Source organism: Mytilus trossulus, chromosome 4, assembly GCF_036588685.1.
Source record: "Mytilus trossulus isolate FHL-02 chromosome 4, PNRI_Mtr1.1.1.hap1, whole genome shotgun sequence".
Taxonomy (NCBI): domain Eukaryota; kingdom Metazoa; phylum Mollusca; class Bivalvia; order Mytilida; family Mytilidae; genus Mytilus; species Mytilus trossulus.
The window spans coordinates 62,097,944-62,113,845 of record NC_086376.1 but is presented as its reverse complement, the minus strand read 5'-3'; the positions used below and the strand labels follow the sequence as shown (position 1 = coordinate 62,113,845).

General features: G+C 31.9%; 1 long non-coding RNA gene across 1 annotated transcript; it reads left to right on the top strand.

The window, feature by feature from the left end:
• The first annotated feature begins 2,502 nt into the window (after positions 1-2,502).
• Positions 2,503-3,818, top strand: LOC134714074 (uncharacterized). The gene is made up of 3 exons (XR_010106483.1): positions 2,503-2,574; positions 2,746-2,820; positions 3,655-3,818. It is a non-coding gene; the product is annotated as an uncharacterized LOC134714074 (long non-coding RNA).
• Positions 3,819-15,902: the final 12,084 nt, after the last annotated feature.

The following is a 15,902-nucleotide window of genomic DNA, read 5'->3' as shown; positions in this document are numbered from 1 at the left end:
CAAATTTCTGACAAACCATGCGTCGGCCACATCCAATAGTGATTGGGATCGTTCAGAGTTTTATCTAAGGGAATAATTTTGTTTTCAATGTAAAATGATTTTTGAAAGCCTAATAATTATGTCCTCCGGAGAGAGGTTTTCATTGTACAAGTCTAATTTTCCGAATGTGATAGTTAAAACTGTGACACGTGACATTTCACGATGGCTCGTTGTGAAAAAAATAATTAAATGGTATGACATTTCAGTTGCATATAAATATAATGTTAATGAATATTCTAAACGTTGGTTGTTCTATATGCCACAGAAAATTAATGTATGTATCCCGCAGTAAATTAATTTACGAAATAACAGTTGTATATTACGGAAGAAAACAAAAACGATAACATGTCTGTGTAATGGAGTATTTCCCAAAACGCCTAACTCAACGGTCACATATAACATTTGTTAATTGGTTTCAAATAAAACAAACGTTTTATAATGAATATATTGTTTCTCTAGCTATACTTGCCCTTTATAGCCGTTATATTGTTAATCTACAGCACGCAATCTATCATTACTCCAAATATGATATTTAGAAAACATGATTCTTGACCAGCTTAATTACTCTGTTCTGTTAACGTACATTCGTACTGATATAACGGGTTATTTGTGTAGCCATATTTTATTACAAGTCTGTTTTTATGGGGAGTCTAAGTATAAATATTACTCTCCGAGCATTGTCATCAAGCATCCATGGAGATATCCACAGTAACTGTTTTGAACAGTGCTTTATAAGTGAGTTAGTGTTGAAAAATACAAATCTAATCTTAATCAGGTTAGAGGCATTCTGTCTTTCAAATATTCCAAAATAAAACGAAACAGTACGTGGTTTTAAAAAAAATCAAAAGAGCGAACGATTGTTTTCACATGATTTATAAAATTTTAATACCAAAGCACGAATATAAAACCAAGGAAAATGAACAAGACAAGCTTGAATATTGTCTAGATCAAAACTAGGATATGCAGACACGTTATATGTCATCAAATAGAATATTTGTATTATTACATTTACCATGTACTGTATTACGAGACAGAAAAGAAGTAACTAGCGAGAACGGTGTATGTAAAAAAAAACAGAGCTGTAAATGTAAAATATATTTCCAGTAGGACAACAGTCTTTCGATATTTTATATCAATGTCGCTCAGTTAATTCGTTTTGTGTATGCACAGCATGAGTATTTCTTAAAACCATATTCTTCACCATATTATTTGGAAACAAATAATTTAATCAAAAAAAAGTTATACAAAATAAATAAAAAAATACATCCCCGTTTTAATTGTTGTCAAGGGTACCAGGCTTATAACATGATACGCCAGACGGCGCGTTTCGTCTAGATAGACTTACCAGTGACGCTCAGATCAAAACGAAGAAAAAATGATTAAGTTATAGTGCATTAAGGACCAAAATTTCCATAAATTGTGCCAAATACAGCTATGGTAATTTATGCACGGGGTAGGAAAATCCTTTGTATTTCAAATAGTTCGTACTTTTGCAAACAATAAACTCATAAAAATGGCTATGCATATAATTGATATTAGTTTAGTTTATTTTTATTTGTGTTTTTAAGTTTTAAATCCATTATGTGACAGTGAAAATTGAAAATATTTACTATTTAATTTTTAGTCCATGGATGTTGATCAATCTGACAAGATTACAGAACTTCAAGACAGTAAGTTGCTTTATTTCTTTAAGTAAAATGTTATGAGATTTCAGAATTCTGCATTTTGTTGGACTATTTATAGAATAACATCTCTCATAACTGGTACAATAAAAGTGTAAAGCAATAAAAAAACAAAAAACAACAATGTCAAAACAACAATATATCAATATGAGCTCATATGTGTAAAGTTTTTTAGCGTATTTATTTTTAAATAATATGCGTAAACATAATTATTATTCAAACTTGATCCGTACAAAATGGTCCGATTTGGAAAATATTACAGTGAAAATGACCAATACCGTGTCCATTCATGTATATATGTAAGGAGAAGCCGTTTTGCTTATATTAATTGAAATTTGGAAAACTAGTAATATTTACCATTGTGACAGAGAGAAGAAAGATACAAAAGGAATATTCTAACTCAAATCTAACAAACTGACAAAGCCATGACAGAAATGAACAAAACGACAAATTAAAAATCAACAGTCTACAATACACAATATAGAAAACAAAGACTAAGCAACACGAACCTCGCCTACAACCGAGGTGATCTCGTGTGCTCCGGAAGGGTATATGCATTTACTGCCCCACATCCGTCGTGTTGCTCATGTAAGTACACACTGAGTAATAAGTATAATTCGAAGATTTCACATTCAATGAATATCTATCATTCGACCACAAGTATTTGAAGATTTAAAACCATTAGAGAAAAAAATGTTGTTTCATATATCATACATGTAAATCTCATTGAGTTTGACTATCATTTTGTATTGATATTTCTATTTGTATATTTTAATTGTAGATGACAGAGACGAAGACGGTTCTAGTGACGACGACCTGTTTGACGACAGTGATCTTGAATCTTTTTCAGTCGGTAAGTCATCAATATACACTTCTTATATTACCTTTTACTATAAACAGCACTTTTTAGTATTCTGAAATATTAATGTATGTATTCATCGCATCCCGCCAGAAATATGCAATCCTGAACTTTTTCTGTAAATGTTAGCATGGTTAGTGATATATTTTATTATGTATTTTCCAGATAAAATAAAAGAGTTTTTAATAAAAGCAAAGCAGCTACGAAAACAGAAAGAAAAGAAACGAAAATCGCATCAAGGTTTGTGGAATATTGTTTGTGAACAAAGTTTATTATTTGAATCAAAATAAAATATCTATTTCTAATATTTTTTCAAAAGTATATATCAGCAGAATCTTTAAGCGATAAAGGTTTACACTAACAATATCAATATTCTAGACTGGAAACTAAACTAGTGTCAGGTCCTGCGTCATGACAGATGAAACAACTTATTTCGAAAAGGGGCGGAGTCATTAAATCTGTCAACACCTAGCTTTTCTTTAATATTGTAAAAATTATAAAAATGCAGATGTTTTCAAACATCAGTGTTAAAATATTTTAACATTGGTTCAGACAAGTTTCTTGTTTATGTTCAATCGAACACATAAAAATGAGTAATTCAGACACAGCATATCTTAATGTTATTTTGCGGTGTAGTGCAAACTATTCTTAATTGTAGGTGCAATATATTTTGTTTTAATTACACAGCAATTGATATAAGCGATATAAAAACGAGATCCATAAACAACGACACTAGCACAATGTGTCGAAAATATCTGCTCTGGATAAGAAATAACATTTCCTCGTTTTTAACAGTAAGCAGGAGAAAAAAACTAATAAAACCCATACATTTGAACTTTTTTTGAAAAAAAAAACAGGTTATGATCTTCAGTGCACGGTTTCAACAAGTTTTGTTTAAAAGGAGATGTAATAATAAAACCACGGTTTTGGCAAAAAGTGCTATTAGTGGCGGTGTTACACGTTTGCGAGCGCTTAACCCTTCATTAATCTAGGACAGCGATTAATAGCATCCTAATAGAAATTCTGTTTCATCATTTTTCTTTTAAGCATTAAATTTTTCAAATATCATTTCAGGTGTATGACCACATGACGTGTCAACAGGAAGTGACGTATAGGATAAAGATATCTTAAAACAGTTCATAGAGGATATGATTTGAAATTGTCGAAATAAATACTTTTTTTTATTTTATTGTCGTTCGTGATATTTGACACTAATAGTTACTGTATATAAACCATGAACTGGCTGAAGGTGCAATACCATTTTCATCTTCGCTAGCCAAGGGTTACGATCCACTCCCGCTCTCTTAGAACGGGAGTTAAGAGAGCGGGAGTGGATCGTAACCCTTGGCTAGCGAAGATGTAACATTTTGTGATTGTTTAAATGTAAATAATCTTTAACCATTCATTTACATAGTTATACATTGTAAAACAAAGATCTAACTAATATATAATAGTTTAAATGTTTATATTCGGAGAAAGGTGACACGATAACATTCTGTAAAAAAAATTGAATAGTTTTTTTAAAGTTGAATTTTTGTATCTTGTGTATGAAAACGGTCTTTTTTTTGATTTTTTTTCAAATAAATAATTTTTAACTTCAAAAGTTGGCATTCAGAACTGAAAATTCTCTTTTTGGTGACACGCTACCTAAGAAAATTATTCCATACTCGATCAAAGGTAGACAATAAAAAATCTAAATACATGTGTACATTTTATTGTGTTTTATACAGATGAGACCGTTGGTTCCCTGTTTAAATTAATTTTCCACTTACCACATGCATTTTTGGAGTTTGTTGTTCCGTTGTGAGCCAATGCTTCGTGTTAAAGGCGGTACTTTGGCCTATACAATTATCACATACGTCAGCAATAGAAAGAAAGGAATTTAAAATATTCTTGCGAATATAAATTGATAAATTCAAATTCAAATAGGAGTTATAGGTTTCAGCATAGACAATAAAATCATCATAGATACCAGGACTAAATTTTGTATATACGCCAGACGCGCGTTTCGTCTACAAAAGACTCATCAGTGATGCTCAAATCCAAAAAAGTTAAAAAGGCCAAATCAAGTACGAAGTTGAAGAGCATTGAGGACCATTCCTAAAAGTTTTGCCAAATACAGTAGGTTGTAAGATTTACAGGTTGAGCCAATGTTATTCATTTGATTATCCTAATGCCTTTATTTCTGCATGCATGTCTCCCTGTTTTGTTAATTTGAACGTTTTTCTGATTGGGTGATAAATAAATCAAAATATGCATTTCGCGCATTAATTGTATAATTATATTCATGTTTTTGCCATGAACAACTGTCATGTTTATATATTTTATGAATATGTATGTAGAAAAATAAAATATCTAGTGTTTCTTAGTTTTCTATTTACATCATTTAGAGAAAAATAAAGGAATTTCTTGCGTCTTTTGATCTCATTCATTAGAATGTGTGATCTTTTTTAATATCTACACTTATTTTTAGTATGAATTATAAAATAATACCCTCGTTTTAATTTTCTGTTTTCACACTACTGTCCACGAACATCCTTTCAGTACATCACTTGACAAAGTTTCATACACATTGCCTGGTGTTTATTTGATATGACCAGTTCTTGGTTATCCATTTATTCCATGAGGGTTGACATGGGTATAGAAAATTAATATTGACACCTGATTTTTTTTCTATCTAGTTTAAACCCATGTCAAAATGAGTGTCCGTTTGATAGTGCCAAATGTATAAATACACAGGCATCTTTTTTGGGTCAGAACGGTGCCATAAATTACTACCTCGTTAACGGCACACTGATTTCCATTAGATTGAACATCATGAAACCTGTAGCAAGTGAACATTAGGGAACGACCATTAAAGTTCGAAAAGGGTGAGGGAGGGGTAATTGTTCTCCCTAAACAAATATTCTGATACCCAATTGGATGTCACGCAAATGACAAAAAATATTCTGAATCCAGATTTTCCCAATACCTTATACTGTTTAATTTGAAAAATTAGTTTGATTGAAAGCGTCGCACATCTTAAAAAAACTGTCTAGGACTAAAAACTATATCCCCCTTTTGTAGTTGAATGGTTAAATGGTTGCCACCTTTACTGCCCCATCCAACGTATCTTCTTTTTCCAGTGAGAGTTCAAATTTCACATTTACATCCCGGTCGACCCACTGTTCAGATCATGAATTATACGTATATTTAAAAAAAATTGAGAACGGAAATGGGGAATGTGTCAAAGAGACAACAACCCGACAATAAAAAAAAACAACAGTAGAAGGTTACCAACAGGTCTTCAATGTAGCGAGAAATTCCCGCACCCGGAGTCGTCCTTCAGCTGGCCCCTTAATATACTAGTTCAGTGATATAGAGCGCCATACTAATTTTTCCAAATTGTACACAAGAAAGTAAAATTAAAATAATACAAGACTAACAAGACCAGAGGCTCCTGACTTGGGACAGGCGCAAAAATGCGGCGGGGTTAAACATGTTTATGAGATCTTAACCCTCTCCCTATACCTCTAGCCAATATTGAAAAGTAAACGCATAACTATACGCACATTTAAAATTCAGTTCAAGAGAAGTCCGAGTCTAATGTCAGAAGATGTAACCAAATAAAATAAACAAAATGACAAGTTGTTAATATCCTGCATATGTCTAAAATATGTATCGATGGAGGTCAAACAAATAAACACCAATCAATCTTTTGTAAATAAAGACCAGGCGAAAATGCCTGAGAAATAATTAAAAAAAATATTTTGTTAAAGTGAATCTGATATAGGATAATTGTGAATGAAACGAGAGTTAATTTTGAATTTGAAGAATTTCATTTAAAACCTATTAAATAGACGACTTTGATTTATTTCCTTTCATCAATTGATGATGATGTCATATATTTTTCTACCTACTTTAAGAATTCGTGTTCTTTTTTTTTTCATTCGAGAAACAAATATCTTAACATTTTTTGAAAAAAAAGTGCCTACAATTGTTGTAAAACAAAAGCGATTATATTTCAACTGTTTAAGTGAAAATATGTAGCACAATGTTATGGATTTGTTTTACACATTAGTCTACCAATACATTGGTGGATCCAGGGGGCTCCAGGGGTTGGAACCCCCCTTTTTTGGCTGATCAATTCATTTGAATGGGGAAATATAGTTGGAACCCCCCTTTGTCCTGGGTTGGGAACCCCCCTTTTTAAAATGGCTGGATCCGCCCCTGCAATATAAAAAAAAATAAAAAGATTTTCATACTAGTTACACTATTTCTACTTGTAAGAGTCAACTTAAGTTAGCCTTATTGGTAGCGAAAATTTCCCCTGCTTTGAAGACCCATTGGTGGCCTTGACCTGTTTTCTACGTCTTGGACGTGCTGTTGTCTCTTTGACACATTCAAAGTTTACATTCTCTAGTCCATTCAAAATATGCATGACTTCTTCTTCCTCATATCTACCCGTATACATTTTGAGTTTGAAAAATCCTTGATCTAATATTTTTTAATTGTACTGAAATACATGTCCAATTCTCTCTTTTACTGGGGAAAAATATTAAATAATATTCGATTCTCTAAATACATAACCAAAAAAAAAAACAAAATGCTCAGTGACACATAGATATATAGGCATTTTACTTCCAATATAAGAATATTTTACTTCCAATATAAGAATATTTTACTTCTAATTTAAGAATAAGTAGATGTAGTGAGATTGCCAATGGGACAACTTTTACTCAAATTTCAAATGCCGTGGATATAGAATGAAATTCAAAACAGTGTGGCTGTGGCCATTGATTGACACATTAAATGCATCCATTGACTGGCACAATTTACGTGAACGTTTGTCTGTAACAACCAATGTTCACGACGTACCTACGATAGACATTTTAACTGTGGGGTCACCAAAGGTTTCTTAACGCCTTTAATTATAAAACAATTCGAAAAATTAATCAGGAATAACCTTTATGTTTTGATTTATATAATTGATATAAATCAAACATCGTGTTATTTCTGAATATTTTTCGAATTACTTTATTAAGGTGTTGAGAACCTTTGTTGACCCCATAGTTTAAGTGTCTTTAAAAAGTACATAGTGAGCAGTGGTCGTTACATACAAACGTTCACCTAAATTGTCCCAGTCAATGTATGAATTTAATGTGTCAATCAATGGCCACAGCCACACTGTTTTGAATTTCATTCTAAGTAGTTATAATAGGTCACCACCGTATAGCCATTAACAATGAGAAAAACACAAAACCACATACCGTCGACGATGGTACATATATCAAGTCTTCGAATGTGATCTACCGAATAAGACGTTTCACTGGTTTACACTTACATGAACAACACGACGGATGCCACATGCGATGGAGGATATATGCATATCCGTCCGGAGAACCTGATATCACCCCCGGTTTTACGTGGGATTCGAATTGGTCAATCTTTATTTTCCGATGTTGTGCTACCTGTACTGACGTGTGCCTATACGTCGTTTTTTTTGTCATGACATTGTCACTTTGTTTTCGACTTATCAGATTGATTATAAAACTAGAAACTAACGGCCTAATGTATAGCAATGCAGTTTTCGAAAAAAGTTATGATAATGGTTTACTTTTTTTTAAATTTTTATTTGGATGGAGAACTTGTCTCATTGGCACTCACACCACACCTTTCTATATCTATGATAGACACGAATCAACGACTACCATCAAATTGCAGGCTCCTGGCTTGGGACATGCTCTTAAAAAATGTGACGGCGTTAATAAAAGAATAAGATTATTTTAAAGGAATGCAAGAGAGACAACTATCCTCAGACACCTAAATGACATACAATGTAAAAACTATAGGTGCCCGTACGGCCTTCGATACTTATCAAATCCAATACCGCATATCACCGAAAAAACAGATGTAAACAATCATAATGAGGAAACTATAAACTATAAACGAAAAACAAATCTAATAGTATCGACCAACAAACGTCAATCATTGAATTAAAGGCTTCTGATTTGGGCAGACACAAATATAGGTGTCGGTGTTATACTTGTTTGTGGTCACTCAACCCTTCTCGTAACATGACACACTGGTGTAATAGTACCACATTTAAGAAAATATAAAAAATAATTTGCATTTTACTCAACTCAACTCAATATATCTGAACGAACCACAAACAATGCCAACCGATGGAAACAAAGTACTGCTATAAGTAAATGTACAAAGTCAGACAACTCGTGTTTATTTTGACTTGACAATGCTAGACTGGTATTCATGCTTGGGGAAGTTCAATTGAAAATCAATTATATGGCCAAAAAAATTACAAATACTTAATAATCTTTAATTTTTATAAAGCAAACGGACATAATTCTTGCACATTTCATTTTAAAACAACTTAAATTTAATTTCTACTATCTATATTTGATGGTTTAACTTAGTTTTAACAAGTATCATTTTGGTCTTTTGTGGATAGTTGTCTCATTGGCAATCATAGCACATCTTCTTTTTTATACGTTTCAGTCATATTTTCCGTGGGGTATTCATGATTGATAGACGATGTACCATAATTATTAGTACTATGGATACATTTCTGTTGAAGACCAAACATGTCACAAATGAGCACATCCATTTCCCAATGTCCTGTTATTCTATTCCCCATTACAGAAATCACCAGTATGATTTATCAGACTCGTTTGCATGAAACAAACCTGCGAACAACTAGACTAGTGCAACTAATGAAGTAGACAATGAAGAGTCTTGAACACGTGAGTACATCCCGCTCAACTAATGAAGTAGACAATGAAAAGTCTTGAACATGTCAGTACATCCCGCTCAACTAATGAAGTAGACAATGAAGAGTCTTGAACACGTCAGTACATCCCGCTCAACTAATGAAGTAGACAATGAAAAGTCTTGAACATGTCAGTACATCCCGCTAAACTAATGAAGTAGACAATGAAAAGTCTTGAACATGTCAGTACATCCCGCTAAACTAATGAAGTAGACAATGAAAAGTCTTGAACATGTCAGTACATCCCGCTCAACTAATGAAGTAGACAATGAAAAGTCTTGAACATGTCAGTACATCCCGCTAAACTAATGAAGTAGACAATGAAAAGTCTTGAACATGTCAGTACATCCCGCTAAACTAATGAAGTAGACAATGAAAAGTCTTGAACACGTCAGTACATCCCGCTAAACTAATGAAGTAGACAATGAAGAGTCTTGAACACGTCAGTACATCCCGCTAAACTAATGAAGAAGACAATGAAGAGTCTTGAACACGTCAGTACATCCCGCTCAACTAATGAAGTAGACAATGAAAAGTCTTGAACATGTCAGTACATCCCGCTCAACTAATGAAGTAGACAATGAAGAGACCAAAATTACACAGAAATTAACAACTACATGTCACCATATGGCCATCAACAATGAGCGAAGCCAATACCCCATTATCAGCTATTAAAGGCCCCGAAATGACAATGTAAAACAATTCAAACGAGAAAACTAACTGCCTTATTTATATATAAAAATTAACGAAAAGCGAATATGTAACACACAAACAAACGACAACCAATGAATTACAGGCTCCTTATATCATGTTATCAAATCTTTTTACCATCTCCCATTTAGAAAAATAAAACACATGAAAAAAATAACCTATTATGTAATGCTCTCCTAGCTACAATATGTATCCAAATTCAAAGATGTGGAACATATTCTATCATAATCATTTGGTAACTAATATAATTACTGTCTCTTCCATGCCCGTCTGGAACATAAAAATAAATATTAATTAAACAATGCTCCAAATGCACAAGTTGGTTGTCATCGTGCAACGCCGTTAATAACACCATGTAGGAAAACACAGAACTCCCTTTTGTCCTAAGACAAGTATCAAACATCCAAACATACTATCCACACTCATCTGTATCCACACTATGTTTTATAAATATATATATTCTATATAAAACTGTTGCTAACGTTTAGCCAAAATTCTTTGAATGTTAAGACACGTAACAATTAAAATTGAATATACAGAGCATACTCCTCTGTTAAATGGAGTCAGTCCTTGTTGTGAGTGATGCTTACATTGCTGTGATACCTAATGAATCCAAACTAAATGTAACCGTTGAATACGGTGTCGGTCTAATATTACGGTTTTAAATCATATTATATAAAACATATTCATTGAGCGATGTCTTACAACGCAATTAAAATGACCCAAATTCATCATGAAATATCAGAGTATCTTTTATTGGTCCACATGATATATACACTATATTAAGGAATAATTCGAAACACAAATATTGAGAGAATTATATTCCAAGGTCGAACACACTTCACATTTGAGGGTATTGTAATTGCCTTAGATAGTAGTTATAGGTTGCATTTCTGTAAATATTGACAATGCAATTTTCCATAGGAACTCCTTTTACGGCGAAAACTGCACCACTTTTACTATAAATAAATAATAAATACAATATTTATAGAGCGCATTATATAATAACAAAAATTACTCTAAGCGCTTCACATTAATAAAAAAAAAAAATATATATATATATAAAATACAAAAATACATAAATCATAGATTACAAAGCACTATCTTAAAAGAATCAAACAAGCATATAAAAATTTATAAAATACTTAAAAAAAAAAAAAAAAAAAAGAGAAAAGAAATAAAAAAAAATGCATGTACCCTAAAATATAGAAAACTGTCTAAAACTAATGCAGTCAATTAAAGGTATATAAAATCCACAAGAAATCCTTAAAAGCAGTCCGAAATAAATGAGTCTTAAGTTGCTTTTTAAAAACATCTACTATAAGGTTTTGAAAGTTCATATGCACTACAATTTTTTTCAAACGTCAAAATATAGGGCTGTGCTGCATATTTTCAACGTTTATATGCCCTGAACTTCTCAGAGTTTCAACTAACACTTATTTTCTTAACTATACCAATAACTCGAATGAAAGGTTACCACATATTTTAATGTAAACAATATGCACATGTGTATTTACTGGTAACATTCCCAAGTTATGTCTCTGTAAGATGAAACACAGAGAGCATAACTGGGAACAGTATGTAAACAAAATTAATTTTCTATGAATATCAAAGATCTCCCCAAAAGAGGTGTGGTATTAGAAACAGCTGTATTTACAAAGTGCAACCTATACAACCATTTATTCAAATAACAAACTTTAGAATCATTTTTTTATTTTACATTAATACTATTTTTTTTAGAATTTTAGCCTTAAAGAAAACAATGTGAATACTCTAAGTTTTTCTTAACTGTACATTTTATTCCCCCGTCCCCTGTTTCAATTTTTTAAAGAATTTGAAAACAAGACTTTAATTATTGCCAGCTTACCCTATTTGCACATTTTCTGATATAAAATAGCTAGAATTTGTTAAAAACTGTTTTGATAACATTGAAATCATATTGGAATACTATAAATGTACTGATTAGCAGTCAATCATTATATCATTCAAGATTATATAAAGTATCCAATCCTGCCTCTGTCTCCAGCCAACATCTAACAGTATAAAAATAAAATTGAGAAAGGAAATGGTGAATATGATTATGTCAAAGCGACAACCACCCGACCATAGAGCAAACAACAGCCGAAGGCAACCAATGGGTGCCTATTTGTCAATAAAAGTACACATTTTCTGCCTCAAATGGTCAATTTAGAATTCTTGTCACCACAGTATCATCTGTAACCATATATCTGACACAATTTAGCTAATATATATATATTAGATGTGTTAAAACAAAGCCATTTTTGCAATAGTTGTATGTATGCAGATACCAGTCTGAGATATAAATTCACATAAAATGTTATAGTGATGACTGCTAACATCTGACTTTTGCTTAACTTCCTAGCATATTTATTGTTTTCTATATCCAGAACTTTAAAATAATAAAATCATAGCATTTACAAGTTAAATTATATGTTTTATGACCCAGGGAAAGGCAATTTTTTTAATGTTTTTTTGCCCCTTGGGCCTCAAATTTCCTAAATCATTCTGCTGTTTCTAGTAATTTGGAATATTTAGTACATATTCAGGATAGAATACATTATTGTAAGAATTATTGAGACATTTTTGTATTTCTAGCTTGTATTTATTATGCCGTGGTTACAAACAAGCAGATTTAGGTGTTGCGGATTACTTTTGTGTTATCGACAAGACCCAAACCCCCCATAAATAATATTCAGGAAGGATCTATGAGTTTCAATAACTGCGAAGAGTAAATATAAGCACATCTTTACAATTTAACTTAAACATAAGCAAATATTATGAATTAATTTTGTATTGAGCACTTTAAGTAAACAGTCCGTACTGTAAACTGTGAATGTATGCCGAGTCATCATATTGAAGGCCCAGGATTCAACCAATCTTCAAGAAATATTTATAAAACTTCATATTTGAATTAATTTCTTTAAAATCTGTGAAATAAAGTAAATTTGGTTTAATTCTGAATGTTCTCTTTTTTCACCCAATATACTGATTGAAAGGGATTAGATAGGTTGACATGTGTAAAAATAAGGCAAGTGATTTTTCCCGGGTTGTATTAAAAATAAAATACAATTTAACGTCAATGTTATTTTGGTTCATGCGGATTTATGGATTATTGACAATCATACAACATCTTTTATTTTTGTGAACTTCAACTTAAACTAAGATAACCAGCTAACGCTGATTACAAACCGTTAAATAAACAGGAATAGAGCCACTTTGATTCTAAAAAGAACATTATTTACAAATTTGGCCTCCAGCTATATTTGAGAAGAACATAAATACACTAAATTCATTATTAATTTGTTGATATCAGGACTTGAGTTGTTCTTCGTGAACCTATATCTTTTACTGGATTTATTTCCATGAGGGTATCACCAGCCCAGAAATCAGCACTTCTGTTTTGACTGGAGTTATCACTGATATGTTCATAATTATAAATTAACTGTTAACCAAACTTAGAATTTTTGAAATACTAAGGCATTTCTGCTTCAGGAATAAATCACCTTAGCTGTAGTTGGTATAATTTTTACGAGCTTGTGGTCCTCATTCATTGCTCTTTATCTTCGTACTTTATTTGGCCTTTCTAACATTTTTTTTTAATCAAACGTCACTGATGAGTCTTTTGTAGACGACACGCGCGTCTGAAGTAAATATACAATTTTAATCTTTGTATCTATGATGAGTTTATTTATTATATACATAATATGCTTACATTTGAACATTACATGTATTCTAATAAGGTCGTCTAGTGGTACACATCATATCATCTCAATATAATTGATCATAATTATGCATTTGTATTCACAACAGTTTATTTTTATTACGTGGGGTATACATATTACTTTTACATCAAGTAAGAATTATTGGCGGGAAAATTATGACATGGATGACAATAAACAAATGAATTCGACATTCCTAAATAATGAAGATCCTGTTATAAATACATTGCATTGTTTAAAGTGTCAGCTGTTTGTTTTTCTTACACGTTGATGTCAATATAATGGAATACTATGCGGTCCCTTACAAGTTAAAAGTTTAGCTATAAAACCAAGTTTAATCCACCATAAGGAAATTACAGTTTTTTTTTATTCGTTTGAAGGGTTTAGGCTTTTTATTTTTCAATTTGAAACGGGATTTTTCGTTTTACATTTTCATTGCAGTTCGGTAGGTTTTTTATTTTATATTTTAGTTGTTAACAAAAATGATTTAGCAAAAAAAAAATATTATCTGGAAAAACAAGTTCCATATCAACATACGACGAAACGTAAATAGTAATAGCTTAAACACTTTAACATAATTCTGATGCTACATTTAAACCAACAGACTAATTCCAATCCTTTCTCGACTTGAAACGATAAAAAAACTCGATTTATCTGTAATATTGTATTTTATTTCCGTGTAAATGTTTGTCTATACAAGTGTTAATGAAAATGCTAAAATGAATATTCTCATTCTCCCTAACAAAATAAGGGTACTTAAGAGTCCGTGTTTATACAAAGTTAGCATTAATAAACCAAAAATACATTTTATATATATCGTGCACAGCGTTATCATATGGTGATAAATATTTGCATGATATGAGGATAATTCTAAATATTGCGAATATTAAAAAGAAAATCTGATTTTATGATGATGCAGATTCCATAAGGACCCAGACACCAGCTTCTGAACAAATACTCAACATTTTCTAAATTAAATGTTATCAGCAACGTCATTTCTTCATTCTTGGATGTTTAATTTAGATGTGAACAGTACATTTAAAAATTCCAAAAGATGTGTAAAAGTACATGCACTCTTGCAATAAAATAAACACCTCTCCCCTCTCTAACCTGTACAAATGTTTTCCCACTCTAGATGACGTAAAGACACACTTAGTCAAACATTGTTTCATAAATGACCAACGCAGACACAAACTGCATGACATTATAAAGATAGTTGATGTCCTTGACTGACACTATATTTACAATGTTTGGTTGATGTGTTTTTCAATAGATTATTGGCTTCAGGTGGCCTCAATCTGTGTTCCTCTGCTTGTTGATTGATTATATTATTCTTACTAGAACACACCCGTGATATTGCGGGTCCGTGACTGAATCAAAGTATATAACTATGCGTATGCCTTATTTTAGTATTGGTATTGTCATCTGATCAAGTCATGCCGATTATAAGATGCACAGTTTTCTCTGTTTTCAAAATCTCTCTGTTTGAACATGTTGAACCCGTCGACCTGGAACCTATCAATTATTGGTAATATTATTAATTTGCAAAACAAAAGGGCCGTGGAGTACTTTTTAACAGTATACAGCAAAATTCTAAATACACCGTTTGGTGGTGCGCCTGTCAAATGCGGAACATACAGATCGTGTAGGAATAGGTAACAGTTGAATATACTATTGGTATCGGTGTCGGACTCGACTCGGAACTTCTTATTTATTGGCAGTATTAATTACGTGGAAAACAAATGGGCCTGGAGTGGTGTAATTTTTAATCAACACTATTGTACTATATTAGTTATATATAAGGTTGAATTCTTTGATTCGTCGTTTTTACGTGATGACGGCTGACAAATTGGACCTCGTAATTTTAGTATTATAGATAACGCAAGATTTACAATGTTTACCAAAGATATTCCCCAGAAGAATAAAAAGATAGCATAACATCTTATAGCTTTATTTTCTGCGATAAATTAAAGATGATGTTTCACTGATTAATTCAAATTTGGTGACTCTATTGCATGGTATCACTAATCCAATTAGAATCACACTCAACCTGTATCAGATTTATTTTTACATTTACAGATTGAGAACCAATCTTACGAAAACTG